Source organism: Sapajus apella, unplaced genomic scaffold (assembly GCF_009761245.1).
Source record: "Sapajus apella isolate SASKATOON/1434 unplaced genomic scaffold, GSC_monkey_1.0 scaffold188, whole genome shotgun sequence".
In the NCBI taxonomy this organism is placed as follows: Eukaryota; Metazoa; Chordata; class Mammalia; order Primates; family Cebidae; genus Sapajus; species Sapajus apella.
The window spans coordinates 1,124,057-1,137,948 of NW_022437128.1; the positions used below are offsets into that span (position 1 = coordinate 1,124,057).

At 38.7% G+C, this 13,892-nt stretch overlaps 1 long non-coding RNA gene across 1 annotated transcript in view; it reads left to right on the forward strand.

Annotated features, from left to right (window-relative positions):
• Window positions 1-8,159, forward strand: part of LOC116543448 — a 117,635-nt gene extending 109,476 nt beyond the window's left edge. Inside the window, exons 4-5 of the long non-coding RNA XR_004265582.1 lie at window positions 4,936-5,047; window positions 7,877-8,159. This is a non-coding gene — a long non-coding RNA (uncharacterized LOC116543448). The remainder of the gene's footprint in view (window positions 1-4,935; window positions 5,048-7,876) is intronic.
• Window positions 8,160-13,892: the final 5,733 nt, after the last annotated feature.

The following is a 13,892-nucleotide window of genomic DNA, read 5'->3' on the forward strand; positions in this document are numbered from 1 at the left end:
TTCTTTTTCTTCGTTTTCATATTTCTCTTTGTGGCTTGATTTGTTGTTGCTAAAATGTTTAAACTGTTACCAGCACTTGTCTCTCCCTCATTATTTTTTTTCTCTACCAGGAAGGATTTATGCTTTATAACAATTTACAGATAAGTTAATCAATTGTTCTAATAATGTAGAGCAAGAAGAATGGAACATCAGATTTGCAAGGAGGCAATTAGAAATAATACTAAATAGAGATAATACAAATTAAATTCTTAGAGAGATTAAATAATTTATCCAAAGCACATATGTGGGGTTTTAGCTGGTATTTGGCTTCATTTCTGGCCTATTTGGCTCCTTTCTTAACCACTGTACTATATTTATTACCTTCACATCTTTTTACCAATTACCATCATGAAAATAGTTTTATTTTGGAATTATTCCTTAGGGCATATGTCTAGAAATAGAATTGTGAGTTTAAAGGATATTATATCTTTATGAATCTAACATGATACTGCAAATTTGGTTTCTAAAAGGGTTTATTAATTTAAGTGGGATTGGTAATGTGTCAATATATAATTTTTATTGAAACATTTCTGGCACTAATCATACTTAAATTTTCCTCTTCATTAAGTGAAAAGGATACTACCTCAGGGCTTTAATTTTCTATTACTTACTTATTTATTTTTGTCAATCATTGGGCATAATGTAGTTTCAAAATTCATCAGCAACTTAAAGTGATACTATATAGAGGGGCAAAGGGGTTTGGGAAGTATGCATGCAAAATTCTTTACTTCAAAGAAACTTTTCTATAAGGACAATGGACTTAATAAATAATAAAATGAATAATAATTTACCAGTAGGTACTGGAGTAACTAGCAGAACAACATGAAACAAAAATTGGCAGAGTTTTTGGATCAAGAATATAATTTCTTTCCTTGCTCATTTTAAGAGATTAACAAAAGAGATCTTGGAAGACAGCAAACCTCCCTTGAAAGGTATCAATGGAATAAGAGAGATTAACATTTCTTTCGTAGTAAAAGAATAGTCTTAGTCTGAAGGGACTAAGTTTTGGTATTTCTGTGACAACTGGTTTTAGTATTTTAATTTGGTAGAAAGACAGAAGGGGACTAACATATCAATATTTAGGTAATTATTTTTCTTTCTAGTAGGAGGGTTTAAATACTGCAGTAAACTCTTAAATAGTTACAAATTTGAACGCTAACTGCAGTTATTCTGCCTCTTCCCAATAATGCCTATGTGTGCTTTTCCTGGATTTTTCCTTTATTATCTCCATATTTGTTATATCTCACCCTATATGTCTTTCCTTTTTGCAGTACGGAAAGTTTTTCAGATACTAGTCAGTAACCAAAGGGGAAGAAATCGGTCGATTGTAGGCAGAGATCAATAAACATGGGCAGTTGTAGCACATTCAGAAGTGAGGATAGTCTTTACTTTTTTTGCCTCCCTCCTCAGACAAGAGTATATAACCTCTATTAGGTTCCTTTTTTTTTTTTAAATTTTGAGACAGTCTTGCTCTGTCACCCAGGCTGGAGTGCAGTGTGCACAATCTCGGCTCACTGCAACCTTCAAGCCACTCTTCTGTCTCAGCCTTGAGAGTAGCTGGCATTAAAGGTGTGTGCCACCATGCTTGGCTAACTTGGTTGGAATGTCTTTCTTTCTTTTCCTTCCTTCCTTCCTTCCTTCCTTCCTTCCTTTCCTTCCTTCCTTCCTTCCTTCCTTCCTTCCTTCCTTCCTTTCTTTCCTTCTTTCCTTCTCTTTTTCTCTCTTTCTTTTTTTCTTTCTTTTCTTTTCTTTTCTTTCTTTTTTTTAAGGATGCTTAATATGGGCCCTCAATCTCTTCTGGCTTGTGAGGTTTCTGCCAAGTCGTTCATGGTCAGCTTGACAGGATTCCTTTTGTGTATGACTTGTCCCTTCTCTCTAGCTACTTTTAAGATTTTGTCTTTCACACTGACCTTAGAGAATCTGATGACTATGTGTCTTGGGGATGGTCATCTTTTATAGCATTTTGCTAAGATTCTCCAAATTTCTGAATTTGCATGCTGACCTCTCTAATGAGGTTGGGGAAATTTTTGTGGCTAATATCCTTAAATATGTTTTCCATGTTGCTTGCTCTCTCTCCATCTCTTTCTGGGATTCCAGTGAGTCATAAATTTGGTCTGTTTACATAATGCCGTATTTCTTAGGGATTTTGTTCATTTTATAAAATTCTTTTTTTCTTTATTTTTGTCCGAGTTGATATGAAGAACTGGTCTTTGAGCTCTGAGATTGTTTCCTCCGCTTTGTCTATTCTGCTGTTAATACATTTGGTTGTATTATGAAATTCTTGTAGTGGATGTTTCAGCTCTAGAAGGTCAGTTTGATTATTTCTTGAAATGGCTATTTCATCTTTCAGCTCCTGTATTGCTTTAATGTATTCCTTAGATTCCTTGGATTGGGTTTCAATTTTCTCCTGAATCTCAATGATCTTCATGGCCATCCAGATTCTCAATTCTATGTCTATTATTTTAGCCATTTCAGTTTGGTCAAGAACCATTGCTGGGGAGCTAGTGCAATTCTCTGGAGGTAAGAAGACACTCTGGCTTTTAGATTTGTTGGAGTTCTTGCACTGGTTCTTTCTCATCTCTGTGGGTTGATGTTCCTTTAATGTTTGAAGTTACTGTCTTTTTTACTTTTATAGTCTTTGATGCCCTTGAGGGTTTGACTGTGGTATAAGTTGGTTTTAGTGGATTGGCTTCATTTCTAGATAATTTCAGGGCACCAAGGTGCAGGTTAACATTCCTGGGCTGCATGCTCCAACCCTTGGGGGCTGGGACTAGGCCCTCAGCTTTTTCCTTTTTCCCCTCCAGGTTAAGCACCTGCTGTGCTGGAGGAGTCAAGGTGTTTCTGGTTCACTGGCAGCAACAGTCTTGAGGGTGCTGGCAAAAATGCTTTGGTGGGTCGTGGGGATTCCCCTACACGTGTGTGCTGGCAGCCACCACCATACTTGAAGGGACAGGACACACTGCAAGAAGGGCTGGATCTTTTGCAGGTGGACACATTGGTGATCTACGGCTAAATTTGCCAAGAAGGCCTGCCTTCTTAGGGCTTCACAGTATACTTGTTTTATTTGCTTTCTTTTTTCTTTGATATATTTAGAAGATACTAAAAAATAATATCTTAGGCATCAATAGTCCATACTATCTATAATGTAACATTTGTCACGTGTGCTCTGGGAGCTGGGTGGTGGTGGTGGGGTCACTGTGCATATGTGTGTCCCCTGGCAAAGCAGCAGGGGATGCTTTGGGCAAATGTGCACGGTGAATCAGTGCTGGGAGGCTCTGGGTAGGTGCACACCAGCAGGGGCCCATTTGCAGGAGCTCTCCAATTGTTAGGTGATATCTGCCAGTTAAAGAACTATGGTGGTGGCTGCTAGCAAGCTTCTCAGCTGAGCAGCTGATGCCACATGGCAAGCAGATGCAGCCAGGCAGTGACCGTGGGATAGGCCAGCAGACAGGGGTGCTCAGATCAGACTTACCCCCATGGGCAAGATAAACCTGCTCTGTTCAGATCCAGTACTCAACGATGTCTAAAGCCACCTGGAGGAGTATGGGGAGCCTGGGATCGTGCGTCCTCCTGCAGCTAGGGTTATAGAGGTCCATTGTGAGAGCTGGCCACTCCATCCCTATTTCACTCACCACTTCCTCAGGAGTCCCTTGGGGCCACAAACAAGCCTTCATGCACCCAAACCTGTGCAGGGTTCCCAGCTTTTTTCTCTTTCAGAGCAGGGTCTGTGTCCTCTCTGTGTCTGTTCCCAATGTCTTTTTTCTGAACATTTGTTCAGAGTGTGCTGATTCTCTTCATGGTCTGGTCTTTGGTGCGAGAAGCTCTTCCTGTCTGCATCTAGTTGGCCATCTTGGCTCCTATGAAAACCATGGTAATATTTTCGAATTGATTCTCTAACTCATTTCCCTGCTTCCGGGTGTCCTAGCATATTAGCTACAGATCTCTCATTACCTGCAGGTCACAGGGTGACAGAGGCTATGGCAGAGTCATTTAGGCCTCCTGGGGCATAGGACATGGAGCAGTAGAGACCAAATTTCAAGCTCTGGCTGGAAGGAGAGATCTCTAACTACATTCTTGATCTCAGCAGTTCTCATCATTGTTACCCATTTGATTTGACCAGGTTGTTACTTTCCTCTCTACCAGCAAATGCTATATTCTCTTCATTAATCCCTGTACTTACATGGTCTCTTAAGAAATAAGCAGGCACTTAATAAATGTTTGTTGAGTCAATGAAGAAATTCTCCCTACTGTGGCCAACATCAGGATACTCCTCCTTTTTCTCTGTTCTCATACACTTATAGGCAGAAAAATTTTGTGTCTTCCAAGTGAAACAGGTATCAGGCCACATAGGAAGACATGCAGTGGGAGAGTGAACAATGATGTAACAAGATTTGGGTGAACGCCGGGCACAGTGGCTCATGCCTGTAATTCCAGCACTTTGGAAGGCCGAGGTGGGTGGATCACGAGGTCACGAGTTTTTGAGACCTGCCTGGCCAACATGGCGAAACCCCGTCTCTATTAAAGATACAAAAAATTAGCCAGGTGTGGTGGCAGGCGCCTGGGCCTGTAATCCTAGCTACTTGGGAGGCTGAGGTAGGAGAATTACTTCAACTCGGGAGGTGGAGGTTGCAGTGAGCTGATGTTGCACCACTGCACTCCAACCTGGGCAACAGGGCAAGACTCTGTCTCAAAAAAAAAAAAAAAAAATTGAGTGAGCAAAAGAGATTGCTGAGGGATGCCTATATGACATTTTGTGCTTAAACCCTGGTGGAATTTTAACTATAAAGTTTTGAAAGCTCAGTGAAGCTAGGCATAATAATATGAAAGCTATAAAAAGTTTTTGATTTAGCAAAAGGTGAGATAATACTTTTGGAGCAGCTTGTTCTTTTGTTCTAGGAAACCACTGGAAAGGACATATGAAAAAGTAAAGCAGAGATTATGTGAAAAAGCAAGATTTGAAAAGGAAATATTTGACACACTATGACTCCAATTAATCAAACTGCTCTCTGTAAGAATGAAAACCATTGTTTTTCTAAGTATAAACTTGGGTTGCACTAATGTTGAAAACTGTTTCTTGACTCTGTAAGTGTATGTGTGCATGTGTGTTCTTGTTCATTGATGATGAAGCAGCAGTTTTATTAGATATGTTATGAAGCTGTACTATTTGGGGGCTCAGATGACAAGTGTGGGGTAAGGAATATTCCCGCTACTGGTGGCACCCAGCACCGCAAGGCACTTTGAGGATAAGTGGCTTTTTCAAGATCTGAAGGCAGCACCTGTGACAAGAAAGGGCATTAGTCATCAAGTAAATAGGGCTCCTTCAAAGAGCCTCATGGACAGTGGATGAAATAAAGGAAACCAGGAAAGGTCTGTTGTGATGGACTAGTGGGTGAGGATGTATAGTCATTTCTTTAGAGATTCCCAGAAATACTTGAAGGGACAGGACACACTGCAAGAATGGCTGGATGTCTTGCAGGTGGACACATTGGTGATCCACGGCTAAATTTTCCAAGAAGGCCTGCCTTCTTAGGGCTTCACAGTATACTTGTTTTATTTGCTTTCTATTTTCTTTGATATATTAAAAAATACTAAAAAATAATATCTAGGTGTCAATAGTCACACCATCTTTAATGTAACATTTGTCACATTTGTTCTCAATATTTCTTTTAATAAAGAAAATATTACAGGGATAGCTAAAATCCCTTGGAACCACCAATCTCAGGTTCAATTCTATTCCTCTGCTCTTTGGAAGCAACCACTATTATGAGCTCAATGTGTATTTAATAATCTCGAAAAGTAATGTCATATATATGTGGACCCTTAAGCAATGCGGTAAGTTTAATTTTTTTTGCTTTAATTTGCATGTGTCATCTTTTAATGTAATTTTGTCTCTGTAAACATCATTTTGCATCTGGCTTGTTTCATTCAACAGTATGGTTAGAGGTCTTTTCCTTGGTCATATGTACATAAAAACATATACAACAGTTACATTAACACATATACTATATGTTAATTCATTTTGAACTGTTTTTGATTTTTTATTATTAAAAATAGTGTCACAACATTCTTATTTGTGTCTTCCTGTATAAATATGTAAGACTTTTCTCTAGGGTTGTTACCCAAAAGTAGAATTTATGGGCTATTGTACATATTTACTTTAATACTAACAAATTTGTTCAGAGAATGAGAGTTTCTGCTTCAGCAAACAGCCTAATAAATACTTGATCTTGTCCGGCTTTAACATTTTTGCCACTACATTTTGAGAAAAGTAGTGTCTCATTTTTTACATTGTAGTTTTTGATTATTAATGAGATCTAATAACTTGTCTTATGTTCATTAGGCATCCAGTATTCCTATTTTGTGAAATGTGTATTCTTATTAACTCATTTAATTTCTTTTCTTTTTCTTACTGATTGTGGAATTTTATGTTTTCAATACTGATAACATTGATTTTATACATGTTGCAAATATTTTCTCTCAGACTGCCTCTTGTCTTTTAAACTTGTATATAGTATATTTTGTCAATAAGAAGTTTTGCATTTTTTTGTGAATATTTATATTTGGTGTTTTCTGAGTCTTTTAATTGAAAGCTTCCCTATCTGAGAGTATACATCTATTCTCCTACATTTATTTTCAAGTAGTGATGGAGTTTATGTTTAGATATTTAATATGCCTGGAACTTCATTTTTTTTTTTTTTTTGAGATGGAGTCTTGCTCTGTCACGAGACTGGAGTGCAGTGGCACAATCTCGGCTCACCACAGCCTCCACCCCCCAGGTTCAAGCTATTCTCCTACCTCAGCCTCCCAAGTAGCTGGGACTACTGGTGTGTGCCACCATGCCCGGCTAATTTTTGTATTTTTAGTAGAGACAGGGTTTCACCACGTTGGCCAAGAAGGTCTTCATCTCTTGACCTTGTGATCTGCCCACCTTGGCCCCCCCAAAGTGCTGGAATTACAGGTGTGAGCCACCACACCTGGCCTTATTATTATTATTATTATTTTTTTAACAGAAAGATACTTAATTGTTTCAAGACAATTTGTTGGATTCTCCATCTGTTATGAGTTCAACATTGTCTTTAGTAGGGGTTGTCTCTAGGCTCTTAACTCTATCATACTGATTTATTTAGTCCTGTGCCAACACTACATATGTTCAGTCATTATACCTAATCAAATGCCTTTACAGTCAAATATAATGCCAAGGGTGAGTCTCCTTTTCTGAGAACTTTACGTTTAGAAATGTGTTATTTTTTCTTGGATCTTTTCACTTCCATATGAATTGTAGAATTGACTTGTCAAGATCCACAAAAAATCCTTCTGGGAATTTTAATTCAAATTTTATTAAATTTAAAAATTACTTAAGGGGGAACTGACATTTTTGTATTACTGAATTTTCCTATCTTTGAATATGGCTTATCTCTCCATTTGTTCAGGTTTTATTATTATTTTTTGTTTGAGATGGAGTCTTGCTCTGTCTCCCAGGCTGGAGTGCAGTAACGTGATCTTGGCTCACTGCAACCTCCATCTCCCAGGTTCAAGTGATTCTCCCACTTCAGCCTCCCAAGTAGCTGGGATTACAGGTGCCCACCACCACACCCAGCTGATTTTTGTATTTTTAGTAGAGACGGGTTTTACCATGTTGGCCAGGCTGGTCTCGAACTCCTGACCTAAGGTGATCTGCCCACCTTGGCCTCCCAAAGTGCTGGGATTACAGGTGTGAGCCACTGCGCCCAGCCAGGTTTTTTTTTTTTTTTTTTTTTTTTTTTTTTAAAGATCTGTATTGTCAATAAAAACTGGAGGCAAATTGGAACTGAGAAACATTTTCCTTTTCTTTTTTTAGGTTGCAGTGCTTACAAGCAAGTCCTGTCTTCAGAAGAACTGGCTCATTTAATAAGAGACATAGCAGGAGTTTAAGGGGTGTAATCTATACAGTTAGTTTGCCGATTATTCTCCTTGGTGGAAAAATAATTCTCCATCATAATTATACACTGGCAAGGATCACTACACATTTGTATGACAGTGAAACAGCAAAATGACTAACATAAACTCTTTTTTTGTTTAAGGGACCTTTACCCAGTCCTCCACGTAGACTAGGACAATTTTAGAACACAGATAAAATGTAAAAACAGCAATCACGTAGTTTTTGAAACTAACTTTGCGACTAAGGGGAAAGTCTGTAAACAACTAATTGTGTTTTGTTAGAGATTTACGGGAGCATTGTGACCTGACCAAGGACTCTCGCTGGCACCCAGATCTCAGTATTCCTCAGTCACCTCTTGATTCTAACTCCTGAGCATAGTTCCCCATATCGGCTTCCCACAAAAACCCTCCAGCCAGCCTGAAAGACTTCAGACGGATGGTACTTTAGCATGCTAGTTCTCCATCTTCTCAGTTTGCTGGCTCTCCAATTTAATCTGCTTTTCTTTTCTTTCTTTCTGTTTTTTTTTTTTTTTTTTTTTTTTTTTTGAGATTGAGTCTTGCTCTGTTGTTCAGGCTGGAATGCAATGATGTGACCTTGGCTCATTGCAAGCCTCCTGGGTTCAAGCGATTCTCCTGTCTCAGCCTCTTGAGTAGCTGAGATTCCAGGCGTATGCCACCACACCCACCTAATTTTTGTATTTTTAATAGAGATGGAGTTTCACCATATTGGTCAGGCTGGTCTCAAACACCTGAGCTCGTGATCCGCCCACCTTGGCCTCTCAAAGTGCTAGGATTACAGGCGTGAGCCACTGTGCCTGCCTGAATCTGCTTTTCATCCCACAAACCCTTGTGTCTCATGTCTGGCTTTTCAGCAGCAAGCAACCAAACCTGGATTTGGTTACTTACATTTGTATGTATCAATATTGTAAAAATCAGCACTAAAACTGTTTCCATTAGGAAGCCAGTAATGTAAAGCATGTGAACTTAAGCCTTTATTTTAGGTTCCAGTGCTAAATGGAACTACTATTCAATTTAAGAACATATAAGCCTAGCTGTTCCTCCCTCCCTCCCTCCCTCCCTCCTAACCTCTTTCTCTTTTCCTCTCCCTCCCTTGCTTCTGGTTTTTCTTTCTTCTTTTTTCACCTGCTGCCATCCTCAGTTTATCTCATGATACAAAGTTTTTTTCTGACTGTCATATGTAACATCAAATGCTCAGGCAAAATGGATGATTTGGCTAGGCTAACAAAGTGTTCATTTTGCAGTATTTCCATTTTTTTAGTGGATTTTCTTATGGTTTTGAGGAATTTTGCTGTCTGTCTACATTTCTATTTTGTTCTTTGTATTGTTAGTGCTTTTCCTTTTCTTTAATTTTGTTGATTATTTTAAAATACTTTTAATTTCATTAATTTTTGCCGAATAATTGTAGGATGTTTTATTATTGTGTCCTACTTTTGGGATTTTTCCTTTTTTTAAAAATATTATTGTGAGCTCAATGTTTGGTTCATCTATTATTATTAATGAATACTTTCTATTGAAACCACTTACCCTAATAATTTCTCTCGAAATGCTGTTTTGGCTGTATCCTAAGTGTTTTGATAAGTAATGATTTTATACTGGCTGATTACATCCCCATAGCAGGCCTGTGCACGCTGTACTTGTTCCTTTCGCCTGAAGCACATTCCCCTTTCTATACCATCTTTCTTTAGTCTGTTACTCTTCCTATTGTCTACATGAATTTATCTGCATGACATTTACTATATGTATACTTGCTGTTATTTGCCTGTTTTATCTCAACGTATAAACTCCTGAAATGCAAGGGCTTTTCTTGCTCATGGCTGTATTTCCAGTGCTTAGGATAATTCCTGGCCTAGACTAGGCCAATATACATTTGTTGAATACATATATTTGTTAAATGCATTAATATCTTTGAAGACCCTTTTTTTTTCTTTTAGTGTTTGACTTGTTCAATGCTGTTAGGTTTTTTGTTTTAGTCTTCTTCAGATTGCTCTATCTAGTTATATTTCTCTGGGTTGGAATTCTCCAGTTTGCTGGGGCTCGTGAGGTATCACTCACATGGTGCTGGATTTCCTCATAGATTTCATAACTTTTAGTAGTTTCTTATTCCTTGGGGGCCATCTTTTGTGGATGTCCTATGATATAAATGCCCTGGCTTGTGGCTCCCTTCTTGGTGGCTATTGTCCTAACTTCCTGGGTATACTGTCACTGAACCAGATCCCAGCTGTTTTGACTTGGAATATTATGCACACTGCATGGGTAGCACACCTCCAGAAGGGCTCTGCATCCTGGAGAGATCTAACTCTGGACCTGTGTGGGTGACTCTGTTTTTATGCCTGGGGCAGATGGGTGAAGATATTTTGGCTCCTCTGCATAAGGTGACAGTGTATTTTCTGCTACTGGCTTTACTCAGAGAGGCCTAATTTCCGTTTTCTGCATGTTGGATCCCAAGGCTTTGGCTGTCATCTGGGAGCAGGTGTTGAAACCCTACCTTTGTTCCCGAGGCAAAGCTGCCACCTCTATTTCTTCATCCCCTCACCGTTCTGCCAAGAGCTTAACTTTAGCTTTTTCTTAAAATGTGTTCCTATATTCGATTTCTGCTCCTTGGAAATCATTCTTATCCCCCTTTTTATGCTTAAGCTTGGCTGTATATTTTTCACTTAAAAATATTACCAGCTAACACTTTTTAAACTTTCCTTTGAAATTCAGGGCACATGTGCAAGTTTGTAATATAGGTAAGCTTGTGTCATGGGGGTCTGTTGTACAGATTATTTTGCTACCCAGATATTAAGCCTAGTTATTTTTCCGGATCCTCTCCCCCTCCCGCCCTCCACCCTCTGACAGTCCCCAGTGTTTATTTGTCCCCTCTGTGTGTCCGTGTGTTCTCGTGTTCTCATCATTTAGCTCCCACTTAAAAGTGAGAACATGCAGTATCTGGTTTTCTGTTCCTGCATAAGTTTGCTAAGGATAATGGCCTAAAGTTCCATCTTTGTTCCTGCAGAGGACGTGATCTCATTCTTTTTTTGGCTGCATAGCATTCCACAGTGCATATATACCATATTTTCTTTCTTCGTTCTACTATTGATGGGCATTTAGGTCGATTCCGTGTATTTGCTATTGTGAATAGTTCTGTAATGAACATATCCGTGCATGTGTCTTTATGATAGAATGATTTATATTCCTTTAAATATATACTCAGTAATGGGATTGGCCAGCCAACACTCAGGTATCCAAAAAGCAGGTGGCATAATCCCTAGTTACTTAGGCATTTTTTTTTTTAAATCCTCTCTACTGGGTATGTATCTTTCGGGTCTTGGATTTTTACATCTTTTTCCTGCCCATACTCTCTGATGACTTCTCTGAAAACAATGCTATGCATTCAATTTGGATTCTGGCTTGTAATTTCTAGCTTTGAGATCAATAATCCCTTCTCCTGACCTCAGGTGGGCGTTGGTCCCTGTTCCCAATTATAGGGCCTGTGCCCACACATGGGCATATGGATTTTGCAGGCTCATCCCAGGGTCTGAGCCACTGTCTCTGTATTTTCATTTGTGTAGTGAGAATATTTAGCTGATTGCCCTCTGCTCAGGCTTCAGAAAGGTGTGTGGATGAGGACTTTGGAGAGACACTGGCTAATTCTGTGTTAATAGCTCCGATTCTCCTCCCTCAAATACTAATGTGTTTGTCCTAACATTATTGAAATTAGTAAAATGTTGTTATTTTGAAAACTGTATCCAGAGTGTGTTTAGATGGACCTAGCGAGGAGTATATAAGCATGTTTGCAATCTGTTAGAATAACCCAGATGTCTGTCATGTTTAAAATTTGGAAAATTTTACCTACTATCTGGATTATGTGAGATGCTTTGGCAACTCTAGATCTGAATTCTTGCATGAAGAGGTTGGCTGGAACTGGGCAGCAGCTACTCTCTTCAGACTATACACGTCGTCCCAGTTTTACACAGTTCCCAGGAGACTCACCTTACCTCACTCATTTACTTACCTACCTGGACTCTTTTGGCATCTGCATTTTTAACCTTGATAGAAACTTTGGGTTTTAATATTAATGTGATTTAATTTCAGCCTGAGAAATTCCAGCAATGTTGGGTTTGCTTAAATCATTTGTAACTGAGATATGAGAACCAGATTTGCATTTTGGAAACTAGGACATAACGTGAAAGGTGGTTTTACAAATTCTGTATTAAATATCATCATTGTCAGTGCTTGATCTGGTTTAAATATTGAGTCACTGTTGATATGTGTTACCTGGGAAGTTGAGTTTAGAACTAAAATAATGGGAAATACTACAGTTATGAATTAAAATGGTTGCCTTGCAGTTCTAATCTTGAGGACTTTGGGTAATGTGGAAGCAAATGAATATGAGAAATATGAGGCACTTAGAAATAGAAACAGCTAAGATAAGAAAAGTCTCCACGTATGACCAGCTGAGAAGGAAAGTACTTACTTGCGGTTCTCCGTGAAATTACTGAAAAATAAGCAAACAGAAATCCATTTAATTTTTCTCAAATAGAAAACACATAGTATTACCTAATATATTTTGCTGGTGTCTGTGAGGGGAGGACTTAGTTGGGCAATGAAGGAGGCATTCCAAACCACCCTGTAGATTATTTGGTTTTAGATTAGTTGTATCATGCAAAACTAGATGTAAGATTAATCAGTGATGATGTAATGATGAAGTCAAAGGTAGAGTTTCTTTAAAGGCCGTCTCCATTTATTGGACCTGAACAGCTTTGGGCATAGTATTAGGAAAAGACCACTGGATCTTTGCACTATAATGTTTGAAAGAACACTGATGGTCTCTCTCCATTCGTCATTTTGAATTTCACCACTCTCTCTCTTTCTCTGCCTCTCTCTCCCTTTCTCTGTCTCTCTCTCCACCCCCACCCAAATTCTGCCTACCTGTTATTTCATAATATTGTTCAGTTTACTGTTGATGAATGCTAGCTTAGTCCCTCTTTTAATTAATATTTAAAAAAAAACTATAGGGCAAGCAGGGTAATAAGGAAATAAGAGAAGAATGGGGAACTCAAATCACTTGGACAGAAGTGAAGTGAAGGGGACCACAGAGAACCAAAGTAGAAAAAGAGATGGAATACTTACTTATGGGTGCCATGCGTGGACCTAAAAACCAAATTAGAGATCAGTGAAGATTTCTTCGAAAGAAATAAGGTTCCCTCTAAGGAGGTATATTTGTGTAGGGGAGAATCTTGGACACAGCTCTGGGTCCAAATTATGATTCTATGATTATGTATTCTTGAGTAACTATTTGGCTCAGTTCCTTATCTCTTACAAAGGGGTTAGTGGAGTTATTCTAAGGATTAAATAAGATAATGTAATTAAAGTACCTATATAGTTCTATAGGAGGTACAAAGTAAATATATGTTTGAAATTATGTAAATATAACTTCCTTCTCAGGGAGAAGCTGGATGAGCAGAAGGCAGAGGAAACTGGAAGCACTGAGTCAGGTAGCCGCACACAGAGTTGGAAATGAGCAGGGTAGGGACAGGTCTCTAAGTCTTGCAGGAAGCAACAAGAACAACAGAAAGCGGTAGAAAAAGAAATCGAACTTACCACGGGGTGTTGAAGGTGGACCAGCTGAAAAACAGAGAGGTATCTTAGCAACTGTTTTTTCTCCCATGATATTTTCCTTTCTATGTAGAGAGTTTCTTCTTGGTAGGTCTTTATAACAATAGGGAAAACTTTCCCTTTGGTGTTCATTTACTTTTAATATGAATCAGCAGAATGTGAACTTTCAAAAAATCATTAATAACTTCACGGAATTTTGATGATGGGAAGGTAAGTGGTTAAAGTAGTATGCACCCCAAGCCTGGAAATCTTAGCAGTTCCAGGGAAAGGAGTGATTCTAGAATCCTACGGTGGCGAAAATACGGACTTACTGATGG